At 36.0% G+C, this 17,256-nt stretch overlaps 1 protein-coding gene across 2 annotated transcripts in view; it reads right to left on the bottom strand.

Annotated features, from left to right (window-relative positions):
- The window catches only part of LOC121378793 (polycystin-2-like), a 97,369-nt gene that overhangs the window by 5,711 nt on the left and 74,402 nt on the right, over positions 1-17,256 (bottom strand). The window lies entirely within an intron of this gene.

Genomic DNA, 17,256 nt, shown 5'->3' with positions numbered 1-17,256 from the left:
TAACAAAGACCAATACCATGTAAATATATTATTAAAACCATTAAATATCAGGTGGCCAGTTACTAGTAGTTCACTGGATATAACCCCACCATTTTATAGTCCAGTCAATATATGGCATGACCCAAAACAAATTAGAACAGAATTAAAAAAATTAAAAATCTGTATTCATATATGCATTCTATATAACATATTAAAACATAACATAAATGCTTGTTTTAAAAAATAATTAACAGAAACCCCAAATTTCTCATATTTTTCTCATGACATTTATTTAAAAAAAAAGAAAAAGAAGACAAATAAAGACTATTTTTAATTGTTTTGTATTAAAAAATGATTTAGTTATTTCTATAATAGCAGGTGCAGAACCAAGGGTTTGTAAAACGGAGAAGGGTGATACGACCAGTATCGTAAGATGTTTGAATAGGTTTTTAGTTTTGTTATGACAGCAAAAAAAGGGGGTGCATGCATGTCACTCAGCACTCCCATCCTATGGATCCACATTGAACAATAAAATAACGTTGCACTCTAGCTATCGCAAATTTATGAAAATATTATAGGAAACCTATATGCCTATGGTGGGAGGTTCACACATTGCTATGAACTATCTGTATTTTTAAAGTTATCTATGATCACACAAAAGGTTCTGGTACAGAGACTGATACTGTGGAATCACTTTTATTCTTGGTGGTCAAATTTTGTTTAATTCGAGGACAATTGCAACTAGTAATACAAAGTTATGATACTACCTTTTTGACCCACAAATTTAAATACCCAACAAAATGTGTATTTTAGGAAATTCCATGAAAATTTAAGTCCACGGGAATAAAGGATTTCAGCATACTGTAGATCCTGAAATTAATGCGATTATAATATTAATGCGAAAAATATGACTTTGTGTTATTTGCATTAATAATATGACACATTTATTTCTGTTTTGTCCAGCAAGCTATGTGTCACACGCTTTTCAAACAAAGATTAAAATTCTAATACATTTATAAAACAACTTAGAAAATTTGTTTCTAATTTTCATTATTATTCATACTTACCTAGTACTAGCACATTCACCCACTCAGTCAGCTTTTGTTGGACTATTGGACAGTTAATAATTAGTCTGTTTTGCCTACGATGAATTGTGCTCCAGTTATTGTTATTATATGTGGATCATCATTTATTTCAATTAATGTATTATGTCAAATTATATTGTGGAGAGGCATTTACATAGGCCTACCGCCTGTTTGCCAATCCATTTCATTTATTTTAAATGAATAAATATTGTTTTAAATAGTCTTATTCAACTTACCGTACTAGCACAACAACAATGCTATACAACCCTGAGTTATAACCTCCACTGCAGAATTATCTCCCCTTGCCGGATGTATAACCTACACCCGCGCATGGGTAGACCGTATATCCTCGTTATCGATTCAAAGTCCGGAATGACTGAATCAAAAAAAAAAAGACCTCCCTTGGGGCGGGTGGGAGGTAACGGTTGTTGTGCTAGTACTAGGTAAGTATGAATAATAATGAAAATTAGAAACAAATTTTCTAATAGTCTTATTCAACTTACTGTACTAGCACAACAACAATGCTATAACAGACGTGATATAACACCGTTAAAGCACGATAATTTAACATTAAAGGGAGGAGGTAAGAAAACAAGGAGGACTTACCCATTCAACCAGTAGTGTTCGTCTCAAGTAATGATACAGTGAAAAAGCAACCCACATCATACGAGGTATAAAATGTCAAAGTGACTCTTAAATTGAAGAACTACAACCCCAATTAAAAGTAAACCAAGTTAACAAGGTGAGGAAACCCACACACCAAGTAATGGTAAAAGACACTCGACTGCCCCAGATAGTCAACCATCCACCCCCAACTCTCCAAACAGGAGGTGGAGAACTATCTCCCAGAAAGACTGCCGCTACCGACCGGACGAAATAAGGGTCGCCCCTACTCGTGGCGCTGCGAACCAAAATGACTTGCTGCCCTGCAATGACTGATTGAATCCGCCGAGTTCCGTCCGGACCAACAGCCATATCACGGAAATAAAACCGGTCAAATGTGTGTTGACCTTTCCAAAACCCCGCACTCATGACCGTGAAAATGTCCAAAGAATCATGGAAATTAAGGGAAGCAGAAATCGCCCGAATCTCATGAGGTCGAACGGAGAAATTCTGCAGAACATGATCACCCGCCTTCTCATATGCCAGTTTGATGGTTGCAGCAATCCATTTTGACAAAGCATTCTTCGTAATGTCTCCTGGTTGGCGTGTGAAAGAGATAAACAGTCTCTTAGTGTTTTGCCGGAGATTTCTAGTACGCTCCAGATAGAATTTCAAAGCCCGCACCGGACAAAGAAGTCTATCAGAATTATCCGCAGAAAGCGTACGAGATAAACACTGAGTGATGGCCGGAGGAAACTCTTCCCCTGGCACCTGGTTCTTAGCCACAAAAACAGGATCACTAATACAACGGCAAGCCGCTAGTGAGACCAGAAACAAAGTTTTCCACATCAAATGACGAAGACTGGCGAATTTCAAAGGCTCTTAGGGCTTGCCTTTGCAGAACCAGAAAAATATTCCATTTAGGCAAAATGGAAGGCTTCTTAACCGTGTTTTGCAACGACTTAAGCAAGTCATGCAACATGAGATTCATTGAGAAATCTTGACGTCCACACTGCCTCAGAGTAGTGAAAATGGACAACCGGTGACTTCTCACTGTTTGAACCTTCAGCTGTCTTTCTTGGACAAGAGCCAGAAAGTACTCAACTAAGTCATTAACAGTAGGCGACAAGGGATCCACATCCCTCTCAGTCACCCAACGAACCCAAGTGTGCCAGTGACACTGGTAGACCCTCTCCATAGACTGGCGCTTCGAAGAGGAGACGAGCTCAGCAACCCGTTTAGAAAAGCCTCGGTTTCGGAGGGAAACCCCGACAACCGCCATGCGTGAAGTCGGAAAACCTCCAGCTTCGGATGCCACTCTGTCCAACGCAGTCTCTGACTGAGCAGATTGGGTATCAACGGCAACCGCACCGGCTCCTGCACTAAAAGTGACAGGAGCGGAGGAAACCAGGCTTGAGCTGCCCAACTCGGGGCTACGAGCGTGACATGACAAGGTTGCTGTCTGATCTTTGTCAGAACCTTGCCAAGCAGAACCGGAGGGGGAAAGGCGTAAAAATCCAGTCCCGTCCAGTCCATGCTCAACGCATCATACTCCAGTACCAGTGGGTCTGGTACCGGCGATACAAACACTGGCAATGGACTATTCAGGCGAGTGGCAAACATATCGAGTTGAGGACTCCCCCACAACTGAAGAACTCGATACAGTAAGCCACCGCCAGAATCCCCAAAGCCACAAAACTCAATGACAGGGATTTGGTGCCTCCCCATTGATTGAGGTTCGCAACAACCAAGAAATCCTGCTGCGGAGCATCCGTCGCTAAAGGCCGGTTTCCAAACGAAACACCCTTGTAAGACTTAACAGCCTCCTCCGACGGAATTGCATCCGCGCACACCAGTCGGACCTGTTCCCGTACAAAACCAAGAACCGCCTGGTAATCATAATCGCCATCTGGAGTACCATCGGCCAAATTGGGAATCTCATCAAGCACCGAACCTGGCACCGACCCTTCCCCCGAACTACACACTGATTCGAAGGGAAAATCCTCTTCCGAAGAAGAATTTTTTTTTTTTTTTTTTCTAACGACACGCCATGCGCCGACCGTAACGGAAACGAAACTGCATGGGCAGGATGATGCGGACCGGCCGAATCTGCAAACTGGTCCAACCCTGGTCTCGCTGGAAACCCCGGCAGTGGAGGGACTGGTGGAGGGGATTCCCCTAGCCAGGCCATGAAATTCTCAAAAAGAAAAACATAGTCCCCCCGAGTCTGCCCCTGAGGGCGACCCAAAACCATCGGACCCTGAACGAAAGGTTCCGCCCACGCAGTCGAGGGATAACGCCTGGAACCTCTACCCCGATCTGACAGATCCGGATTGACCATCGGTGTAGACACAGGCGCACCCAAGAAAGCTGCAGTTTCCCTGATCCCTGCCACATGCGAACGATCTAAAAGTTGATGACGTTGTACAGGCACCCCAACAACAGAAGGGACGCCCACTGGCGTCGCACCAAAAATAACGGCTCTGTGACCGAGACAAGGTTGTGAGACTTCGCAATTTCGCCAAGTGGCTCGATCACCGAAAGACGCGTTGGCCGAAACGGCGCCCTCGGACGCCATGACCAACCCTGCACCAGAAATCTGGTGAGACAAACAGAGCCGCGAAGCGGACTTCATTCTAGAGCTAATCGACCCCTCCACAGAAGGACCGATAACCCTGCCCCATCAGCAAGATGGGAGTCGGAACTGAGAGACACAGTCGTTCCTGCCACGACTGCACTCCCTCCGACTGACGCCCCCGTTACAACCGTAACAGGTGGAATTTCTCTTTTTTTCGGAGCCCGACCTGGAAGAAACCTCGGCTGAAGCAGGGAGCAACAGCACCCCCTCTGCGCCAAGCAGCGCTTCGGGTTTACTGGTATCACCATGAAGATGGCAAACAGATGAGGAGGCGCCCTTGCGCCTACCACTTGTTCGCGAGCTCTTTGAACGGGACACCGACTTGCTGACCGATGGCAAATCGGTATGGAGCACGACCCCGGAGGTTGCCACTGTGCTCCGCCCGCCCCGTTCACGTCTAATCATCCTCTTACGCTCGGCGTCTTTTGACAGCTTCTTAGCCTTCCCCAACGTGGAAGGGGACCAATTTACACAGATATGACACTGGCGTTCAAAACAACAAGAACGACATAACAAATGCTGATCAAACTGGGGAAGTCGTTTAAGACAACCCCCCTCGGCACACACAACCAACCGGTTGGAGCCCGAGGAAGCCGTGTCAGACATTAACCCCCTGTGTAAATAACCCAAAAGACCTTGTATGACAGAGTAAAACAAAATTACAAATTAATAATTTGACAAAATTTTTACTACAGAACTCTAACACGACTGCAATGGAGGACTGCAGAATAAAAAAACGAGGATATACGGTTCACCCATGCGCGGGTGTAGGTTATACATCCGGCAAGGGGAGATAATTCTGCAGTGGAGGTTATAACTCAGGGTTGTATAGCATTGTTGTTGTGCTAGTACGGTAAGTTGAATAAGACTATTTAAAACAATATTTATTCATTTAAAATAAATGAAATGGATTGGCAAACAGGCGGTAGGCCTATGTAAATGCCTCTCCACAATATAATTTGACATAATACATTAATTGAAATAAATGATGATCCACATATAATAACAATAACTGGAGCACAATTCATCGTAGGCAAAACAGACTAATTATTAACTGTCCAATAGTCCAACAAAAGCTGACAGGATTCATAGTGCGTGAATGGGTTTTAGTACGCTAATCCTGAGGTCGACCATTTCTTTGTTTTTACTGTTCAAATTCTCTGCAACTTTCTTGTCTTATCTTAGGAAGATACAGTTGTTATGGTATATGTATAATAATGCTAATGTTTAGCCAGATTTAGGTAAATATACACTTAGGTAAATGACTGCTGCAAAAATATGCTTGAGTTGATCTCACAAAAAACACTAGGAACAAAACCGGGTAATTGATGTGTACACTGACATGTTAGCGAGTCGATCTCACTGAAGACGCCTGTAACTGGGATGTAACCGAAAAGTACACGGACAGGTGTTATTTGAAAAGTAATATTTCATATGGAGGCTACTCGCATTAATTTCATGTTGCATTTTAGTCTTCTCACCGTCACTTGCATTAATTTAGCAAGTTAGTCTGTTAACTAAACCATGTTTCTGGAAGACCAATCCTATAAAATATTAATATAATATTGGAAACATGCCTCTTTGCACTAGAATGTTGTGTTTGGTTGCTTTTCATACTCTGAGATGCAGTGATACTATTTCATTTGTTATGGTTTTTCAAAGAAAATTGAAGGACTCTAAGTTACTCACGGTCTAAGTGGTGGTGGTTACTGTGAACAAACAGGAATGCTTTGAACAATTAATTTGTAAAGAGTATGGCCTGACACTGTGGTACTAGATGAAATAAACTTGCATACATTTTTTGCCCAGATGAAACTATTTTGTTTTCAACCAACACACATTTATCACCAATCACAGGACTTGTGGTGTTCACTTCTCTATCAAAAATTTGCTGCACCTTAAACTCTGACCCAGCCGAAACTTATTTGGTTTAGTACTACCTTAAGACTATACGTACTTTAAACTTACCAAATATTTGTCACCCAATAGCCAATGATTAATAAATCAATATCATCTAGCGGTGTTGTTAAACAAAATCAACTGTAGCTGATATTTTCTCCCATTTATGGCAGAAAATAATGCCCTTCATAAGACTTCATAGATTTTTATAAATTAATGTATACACATATAATATTATGTTAATGCTATAAAGATTGTTGGGATACCAGTTAAATACTTTTTATTACACAATTTGTCGCCATTTGTGTCTTGACATTTTGAACCATCAAATTTAATTTCTCAGATGCCCAAAATATTTTTTGGGGATTCAGCATCTTCAAATTAGATTTCATATAGATCTATATTGGACCAAATCTTAAAAAAAAAAAATTCTAGCATATGTCACATTTTGGTGAAATTGGTCCTGATGTTAAGAGACGCTGTATTTCTTTCTTTTTTTAACAAGTATATTTAAAATTCTAAATATTTACTTATATATACATGTACTTATAATATATACGGTTGTATGCCCTTTCATGAGGAACACAAAAATGAAAATAATCATAATACAAATTTATAAAAATATTCCAAAAATACCTTCTTTTTTTCAACCCTTAATTTACCACCCAAAAAAATTAAAATATTTAGCATGCAGTTTCAAAAGTGGATTTTTAATGTTCTACCAGATACATATTTGAATACAAAAACTACAAAATCATTTCTGTTCTAATTTGTAATTTGTTGTGGGTTTATATAATTTTGGGTTAAATTGACTGGACTATTAAAGGAGACCACAAATACTCAACATGTTTGCTTTTATTTATTCAGTATAGAATATTTACCTATGTAAGTTACTTTTGCAAGTTAACAAACCTCATATATTTATTTTTATTTAAACATAAGTATTGCGAAACATGGTCGGTAAAATATACACACATGTAGCATGGCTTATCTGCCCATTATAAACAGACCTGTAATGTAAGCAGGAGAAAACAAAGACATGTGTTTCGTCTTTTGTATGTATTCAAGCATGGAAAAAGACCGAATGATTGAAAGACATGCAGTAATTAGGACAATTGAACTTGATAATGGTTGAACAGTTTTTAGCCTATTGGTAAAATTGTTATGGGGACCAACCTTATTTTGCTCCCTAAAGACCATTAGATCTGGAAACAAAATGGATTTCTTTTGTAAACTTGACACAAGCTCACTAAAAAGGGCCAAAGCCAGTTCACATCAGTATTTGTTTTATAATTACAATCTGGTCATTATACAATCACTTGCAAATGCAAACAAAAACAAAAGCATTTGGGTCCTGGTTCAAGTTTCTGAGTGTTTACTTTATTTGCTAATATTAATGATTGAAACTAGTTGAGCTCGTTATGCTGTATTGCATGTGGAATCCAGACCCCCACTCACTACAAATGCCTGCTGCATATGTACCAAAAAGTAACATTTACACCATGAAACATCCAAGGTAATCTGAATGACAAAACCGTAATACATGACAATGTTCGAGATTAACGGTATCCCAATATCCCGGGGATACCAGAATTTAATTTTGGATACCAGACTTCAAGAACCCAGTATCCCACCGGGATGCCATATAATACTAAATTCTCAGGTGGGATACCAGATTTTGAAATGTTAGTATCCAACTGGGATACTGGCCAAAAATTTTAATCTCGAACACTGCATGATCAGGTTCATATCTGCACAAAGCAGTCGAGTGGGTATTTGGCAAAATAGTGGATGATTCCATGGATCACCATCTAGTGTGTCGTCTGTAGGAGAACAGCCACTCCTGAGGAAATCATTTAGTGGGGATTTCACCTCTCTTGCATCGCCACAAAGTTTATTTCATCCCTCTTGCATTGCCACATAGTGGATTGCCACTCCCAGACTAGTTTACTAAAGAGCGTGCAGTTCTACCTTTAGTCTCTTTGTACTGCATTATTTTGTACTTCAGGGACAATGCAAGTCAAGCAGCATACCTTGGCTGTTCTAGCATTTTGTCTTCACCTCTGTATTAAAAATGATATTTAATGAGTATAATTTAATGGTACTTTATATATTTATTTATACTGGATTTCTTTTTCAATTATTTTTATTTGAGTTGGTATGGATTTAAAACTTAATAACATGTTTTTATATGAATTTTAACTTTATTCATTATGAAGTTAAACGCCAATTCATCAGTTTTCTTTTGACCCAAATGGACTATATACAGTGAGCACATAGTTATTATTAAAAACCATCCACAACATTCTAGTTTTGATTTTGACTCTTCAGTTAAATTTCAATGTGATAATTGGAGGGCTAGTTGAATTTGTGAAGAGCCAGTAAGATGTTTCTTCAACTGGCTCTGCTGGCAACGATGGTTTTCATGTTAATTTTTCATTGTGTCTGTATATCCAATGTGTTTGTGGTCATGTACTAATGTCTTTAGCAGTCATTTTTCATTTTACTTTGTACTTAGGAAATAATTGAAGGTAAGATCTGGTTCACTACACCATTAGGACACCTTGTTTATACAGATACTGATATTCCTAATAGGAAAATAGCTTTAATATGACATTAAAAAGGATCAGTTAGTTGTCAAACATGTTACAATACACCTTTCAAACTTAAGATAGTCCCTTTTAAAGATCAGTGGTATATGTAATTTAAAAAACAACAACATTCAATCTGTAAAGAAAACTTTGAAACGAGAAGGGTCATTTGTAGTCACTGAAATGACATCAACATGCCATTATATAGTTTTAAAAAAAGAAGAGATATACATGTCCACTGGTCAATAATATGCTACATTTTAGTCTGCTGCTAGAGTGAAAATGATATGAGGCCTTAACAAATAGCCGGTAGGTTATGGTAAGTCAATATGTCAAGACAATTCTTCATTTATTGACAGGGATGGGACCCTGAATCACTGTTAGAAATAATGTTGAACATAAATAATAGTAAATACATATATTACAAAAAAGAGTATTGCTAGCGTAAATATATTCAGATTGATTGTACTTTTTTTGCATAGAAAGGAGGGAGGGCGAGAGAGAGAGAGAGAGAGAGAGAGAGAGAGAGAGAGAGAGAGAGAGAGAGAGCGAGTGAGTGAGATGAAGTAAAACAAGAGAGTAAGACAGTAATAACATTAAAAAGCAAATGAACATACACATGCATGCACATACACAAGCACACAACATACATGTAACTTGATAACAGTTGTATACATGTGATTAGTTGCTTATAAGTTGTATTGTAGTTTATTAATGTTCTGTGATACTGTGGGAAGTAGATGTTCTATTAAATTACTATATATTACATCTGTTGTTGGAGATGAGAGGATTACCCCCCCCCCCCCCCCCCCCCCCCCCCCCCAAAAAAAAAAAAACCCCACAAAAACAACCCAACAAACCAAATCCAATTATTCGATTAAACATTTTCAACTAATTAATGATAGTAACCACTTGGTAAACCAATCGCTAATACTGTTCTTACTAGAAATATAAATGTTTTTTTTCATAGAGATTCTTTGTTTAATTTTTTTTTTAAATGAATAATATTTAACGTAACATTTTGCACTTTACATTTATATATGAAATACTTAGCTAGAAGTAGCAAGAGATAAAGATATTATCTGTTTTAATGCTGTCTTTAAATCCAAATATGACTAGTTCAAGACAGTTTTAAGTTACATTTACAAGTGATTACAGTACTTCAATAACCAGCTTAAAAACAAATTCCAAAACGTTTGAACAAAGTTACATTCTCCCAAAAGATGTTCTATTGTTTCTTTATTTACATTACAAAAGGTACATGTCTCAGCCTCCATATTCATAAACATACTTCAGTCAATGTATGATACTTATCTATGTACTTTAAGTATGTATTTAGGTATCATACATGGACTTAAGTATGTTTATGAATACGGAGCCTGATGAATAAGTTTTAACTTGAAGGCAAAAATATTTGTTGTCAGTATTGTGTAATATCCTATATGTTAATGTGTAATACATGTAGTATAATTCTGATCCTTTTTCAATGGAACAAAGTTTTCTTTGGACAGGCTAAAAGAATGGTTATGTCTATCTTACTAATTTTAGTTTTTTTTAAGGTATATCTTGTGTCTATCTTACTAATTCTAGTTTTTTTAAAAGTATATCTTGAGTGAATTAATGACTCCCTGATATTTTAAAAATGAAACATGTAAGACATAAATATAATTAAATTCAGTTAATGTAAAGAATTCTTAACGGTCATTAACTGGATTGCATATTTGAGGAACCCCTTTTTTGAGCCAATTTTGTTTTAGATAATGTTCCTATTGATTTTTATATGACAATTATAGAAGATTGGTTCTCATAAAAAATCTTTAAAGTCTGTTACCTTAATAGCTGTAGAGAAATCACAAAAGCCCCAATACAGTCCTTCCAAAACAAGTTGTTCATATTCAGGGCTTCCATGGGATTAGTGATTAATTTTTTTTACTAGCCATGATTAAACATTCACTAGCCCTACTTTACTTAATACAGTTTTACTAATAGTAATAATTGGATGTTACCTAAATAGGGAACTAGTGATTAAAAAATGATTGGGGGGTTGGGTTGGGGGCAGGATATTCATATTTACAAATGCAGCATTTGACAACTTTTTTTCCACTAGCCGTCGGGCATGGCAATAGTAGTTATTTACTAACCTAAAATTGAATATCACTAGTCATGAGAGCGGGGCTACCATGATCTAGAAGCCCGATATTTTAATAACATCTTTGATGGAAATCATTACCAAATACAGGAATATTATGAAGTTGGAGAAACATGCCAAGAAAAGAGGTTTCTAGCTTGAATTAAACTTTCCAGTTTTCGTAACCAAGTAATTTTCAAAGGTTTAACATATTTAAATATATCAATCATGCCTAGGCCTCCCTCTTTAAGAGATTTACACATGGTGATTCTTTTAATTCTATCTGGCTTTTGGTTCCATACAAACTTAAATAATATTTTATTTAATTCACGCAGAAAATATTCAGAGGGGTTAAGTTAATGGTGATTCTTTTTATTCTATCCGGCTTTTGGTTCCATACAAACTTAAATAATATTTTATTTAATTCACGCAGAAAATATTCAGAGGGGTTAGGTTATTAAGTAACTGAATTTAGATATTAATAAGGATTTTATTATAGCTACATGTATTCTACCTAGTGGCGTGATAATTATTCGTATCCAATTATTTATTACTTGTTTAATTTCAAACAGTTAAGAATTATAGTTAAGTTTAGTTATTTCAGCTAGATCAGTACCAAAGGTAATCCCAAGTGCTTTAAAAGTGGATGTCAAGACAATTAATTGTTTTCTAATTTTAGAATGATGAAAGAAATCAGTTCAGACATCACAATCAACATATTAAGTTAACATGTATTTACATACATGCATGTACATGTATGTAACTCAAAATGGAGTACAATGTTTAAAGGTTTGAAAATGATGTATCAATAGTGTGAGACCCAAAATAAGATGTATAGAACCAGTTCTGCAGCTAAAACAGTGTACATAGTTGAGTCTATCCAAAGTTTATTAACCTTCTGACTACTGCAGGTGAGATATCTCACCCGATGTCACGGCAGTCGACATACTGTACACTGTATACAATGCATTCCCCAATACATATTTCCCACTATTTTGCACATAACACTCACTGGAAGCGATTTATTAACAGGAAACAAAACAACACAGCTGCCTGTGTCTTTAGATTTGTTTTTCAAAGGAAAATACCTTGGAATTTTGAGTTGAAAAATGGTTTTTGGCAAATATTTCCCCCTGAAAACAATGGCAGCATGTCGCGGTCCTTTTCAGGGATCTATAGCCAACTGTGACAGCTAATTTGATAATAAATGTGATCGTTTTACCAACAACGAAAATCAACATATATTGGGATATCAGGGTTCATACACTTTATCACAAACAAATTCCATGACTTTCCATGAATGTTTCAAGGATATTTTTTTACAATCCTCACTTAAATGTATGGGTATTTTTTTTAAAAGCGAATAACTGTATTAAGCACATATGTAATACTTACCATATGTGTATAAAGTTTTTGTAATTGTCTAATTTTTTTGTGCCTAATTTTAATAAAATATCATAAAAATTAGAAAAATACAAAACAATAGTACTTACGGATTCAAATATGGACTTTATTTTATGTATTTATAAAACATTTAAAGGAGAGGACAATTAAGGCATTTGGCCTGGTATGCATATTCAACGATATATAATGCACATTATTGCTTATTATCAACACGTATAATCGTATAGTTAATTAATAAAACAGTTAAATGTGACGACTATTATATATAACGGGCGCAGCCATTTTGTACCATCTCAGTGAGTACGCCCTCTGGCGAGCTGGTGGTTACGTAATACTTAATGCATCACGTCAGGAATGAGCCTTAGAACTAGAGAAACACAATCTACCTGGTTTTTGCGGGATGATAAATAGTCATACATTGCAATGTTCTGTAATAATACACATCCCAGTAAGCCAACAGTAAGTATATCCAGCACTATATATATTATTTTTCAATACAAAATAAAATACCATTGTCAAAGTGGCTACACAACAAGTCGAAACAATTAACAATGTTTCCCCCATGCATTAACCTACGTATTGAAATGATACAGAGTGTTTTCTTAGTTAATTGGTCTATGCTGTTAGTAGCTTCTACCTGTGACTTCTGATTGGCAGGTGTGTATTTGATTGGTAACCAGACGAACCAATTAATTGACGCTGTCTAGACACAAAAATACATACCAGTATTGTGGAATATTACCTGTCGCCTCTAAAATTGTAATGGACATGGTTTATTACTGTAAATAGTTCTGTAAAACTATTGATTAAGTACACTTTTCCATCTACAACCACAGAACTGACCAATTACGTAGTCCCAAAGAAAAGAAAATTATCACTTGGGTATCGTGGGTTGTCGTTTTTGCTCCAACGTAGCATATCAATAGGCGTAATAGTGTACATTTTTCCTTTGGATTATTAAACAGAGAAAAATACTATAACCCCATTTTGTTCCGTTAATGCAACTTAATATATATTTAGTTAAATAGTTTATTATATCATTACGTCATTTATGCTGTTTTACAAGTCAGGTTGATCAAAGAGAAGCACCTTGTCGAAAATTACTGCTTTTGTTTACACTGTATATACAGGAGATGGTCAGGAGCTGACGTCACTTCGCCCCAAGCTATCCCACCAGACGTCACAAAAACGAAACAAAATGGCTGCCCCCAGTTAGCAGGAATAATCATGGGTTTTTATTAACTCTAAAATTACGCGTTTTTCATTTGCTAAAGTGGGGGGGGGGGGGGAGGGGAGGGGGAGGGGAGAGAGAGAGAATGGGGATGTGTTAAAGGGAGAAAAAGAAAAGGAATAAAAATAAAAAGGAATAAAAATTATCAAAGGCAATATATGCCAAATAGTATTTAAAAAAAAAAATCAGTGGTGTTTGTATATTTTCATCTTGAATCATGAACGCTAAACGATAAACATCAAAACATGAAAGAAAAAATTGTTTGATCACATTGTCATTGACCAGCGAAAAAACCCAAATCGTATATATTTTACATAATGGAATAAATAATATTTTAAAAAAAAGAAATAAAAGTTATGATTTTTAACTCCCATATATGTATAAAAAGTACAAGTATTCAGTAATGTGTCCTGAAAATTAATAAAATATGACACCGTTGAAGCGTTGACAGCTCGAGTTAGCACACGATAAGACAAAACGATTAATAACGTTGTTGCTGATTGGATGACATTTGACCTCTACTGGCTCTAGATATAGCCGGTGTAGCTTCCACTTGTAACAAAAAAATCTAAAGAAAAAAAGTGTAAAGCTTTTTTAAAATTTGTAAAGTCCTTTATAATTATTGGATTAAACATTTAACAGTCAACAATAAACACATTTACTGATTATTTCAGTATAGTTTATGCTATTTCAAGCAGTTTGTATTTCACAAAAGCCTCTTGCCTTGGACTCGACATTCGACCTGACAGAGCTCTGTACAGGTGTTTCCAGGTGTTGGTTGTAACCAGTTGCAAACTCTGGGTCCTTTGTTTTAAATGGAGTGTAATACCTCGATAGCTTTCTCATCAAGAATGGTGTTATTGTTTTAAATGTCTGTTTAATCTTGTGACCAGCTCATCCAGCAGTTTTGACAAATGTCAAGCCTAGTGGCAGTGGATTGATACTACTGTAGGGCCGACTTATGGCAGACTTAAAAATCACAGACGTCTGAAACACCAGTCATATTGACCACTATTAATTTATTTATTTATTATTATTTTAAATCATGCACATGATACTGATCTCTGGGCAGGCTGGTGCAGATAGGAATTTGTTCCAATAATAAAAACGAACAGGAGCTTCGGACTGACAAGAAAGTCAAAAGTGGGACCAGCATACAGTGCCATACACACGTTTAAAAATAATAATTTAAGTCTCGGAGATAGAGAATCGGTCCCAGACCAGGAAAAAAGGGCTTTTCCCCACCCCTGGTCTAAAGGTTAATGTTTTTTTTTTATTAAACAATTATAGCACTGTGATGAGACTGATATGATGTTTTACAAGCAACAAAAATAATATGGACCAAGGTGGATGTTTGTTTTTCTGCACACCATAAACATCATATTGGCCTTTTCACAGTGCCATAACTGTTTTATTACTTCAATCAATTTAATAAAAAATAATTACACAAATTATATACAAGCAATCCAGCACTATGCAAACACAAAAGTATTTTGCACCATGATGACATATATGAAACACAATGTCATCAGTAAGACACAACAACTTCCGATCAAACTGATAGCACTTATTGGTCAATGTTAAGGGAATGTTTATACCACAGAGCAGTGCAATATCAATTCAAACGGAATCACAAGTGACGGAGTCAAGTAGAAAATGGTTGAGGTAATAAATATAATAATTTCAATGCTATAAATTAGTATGATAAACTTTTTTGTTTTTCTTCTTCTTTTTCTTGTCTAAATACATACACCCACATATTTTAACAGAATAAAAGAATCTGATGTTGTTACATGTATGTTATAAATATGTGCAGAAATAATCCAAGATAGTGACTAAAAGTCTTCCTTAATTTTCAAATTATGAGGTTTAAAATTGATTAAAACAGACACTTATGCTGAAATAGCTCAGAAATTTATACTTCCAAGATGTAAACTCATAATTACAAGTGGTTGCATTCCAGTTCCCTCAAAATAACAGTTTGAATTACACAACAGCACTATGGCAATTGCCACCATGCCTTCCCTCCCAATTTCACCCCTAACAATGACAATGTATTGCTGTGCCCTTCATCCCCTCAACAAATCAGATCATAGTTTATTGGAAAATGTTCTACCTTTATTTATGTTGTCCTGAAATAATACTTGATTTTCGCAGTGAACAAATTAAATACAATGAAATTTATAGTTTCGATTATGTAAAGTTATTAGTTTTGGAAATGCCTAAATTTTACTAGTAATGTCGATTAAACAGATTATGAAAATAAGCAACAATTGAAAATTGTCAAAAAAGGTCCCAAATTAGGTGTGCTGGCAGAATTTAGCACAGATAACTGCTAATGGCACTCATGTTGTTTTATTTACAAAAACAAAACAAAATTTTTTTAACTTGCAGTTTGCAAACCAATCTCTTGTTTGAGAGATGGACAAAACAGTTAAGGACAAGTCCAGATGGGGGCATATCTTGGTAAGATAGTAACATTAAAATTGGCAAAAAAAACATGGACATGATTGCAAAGTTGCGCTTACAATTTTGTTCTGCATACACAATGACATCAGTGGTAAGTCATGTATTATGGCAAATGTAAACTACAATGTAATATTCCATGAATATCATATAACGTTCATTGAATTATAATAAAACTAATTCATTACCAATCTGCATCTAAAAAAGAACAGAAATATGGACGAAATCCCCCCAAAACAAAACAAATATTTTCTATTTCGTAATCATTTATGTCAATCTAATTAAAATTAGCTCCACTATTACATGTGGATCTAACACCAGCCAGTTGGAGCTCATGTCCACCAATCAAAACCTTACTTGCAGAATCCTGCCAGTGATTTAAAAATAATTTGAAAACATTCTGAATTATCCTGAGGGTATATGATATGTTTCGTGTGAATTACGAATGCCTTAAAACATGTTTTATTTTATAAAATAAATAATTTGTAATGTAAAACTGAAGACTGATTTAGTTAATTTTTCTTTATAAATAAATTAATAATTTTTAATGTAAAATTGAAGACTGATAACCCACCCTGTACGTATTGGTATGGTTCGCTGTACTGTGGCCACTAAAATGGACTCGCCCGATATTTTTAGAATTTGTATGCTCCCAAATAACGTTATAAAAGTCCAAGTGTGATTGGTCAATATTTAAATTATTATTTACAGATGAAATGTTACCTGGACATTGGGGACTACGCAGTGTTGTTAGCAATCCGATTAAAATTAGTTCTACTGGTCTAAATAAGGCATTCGTAATTCACATGAAACATATCATATACCCTCAGGATAATTCGGAATGTTTTCAAATTATTTTAAATCACTGGCAGGATTCTGCAAGTACGGTTTTGATTGGTGGACATGAGCTCCAACTGGCTGGTGTTAGATCCACATGTAATAGTGGAGCTAATTTTAATTAGATTGCATTTATGTAAAAGAAAAGTATTAAAAATAAATTTGAAAAAGAAAAATATACTTTTTTGTAATGCAGATAGATATGGACATCAACAGATAATACTTGATTAGGTTTTAAATTACTTGATGCTGACGGGTATAAATTTGCATTTTTGTTTTCTTGTTGACTAATCATTAAAATCAATTCTAGGTCTGCTACTATTACTGATAACAGATGTTACACTAATATTTTGATGGGCTGCATGGCCGGAATCGCTGAAGAAGAAGAAGAAGAA

The sequence above is a fragment of the Gigantopelta aegis genome, chromosome 8, assembly GCF_016097555.1.
Source record: "Gigantopelta aegis isolate Gae_Host chromosome 8, Gae_host_genome, whole genome shotgun sequence".
NCBI lineage: Eukaryota > Metazoa > Mollusca > Gastropoda > Neomphalida > Peltospiridae > Gigantopelta > Gigantopelta aegis.
The sequence above is the reverse complement of the archived record's forward strand: the minus strand, read 5'-3'. Positions and strand labels throughout refer to the sequence as shown.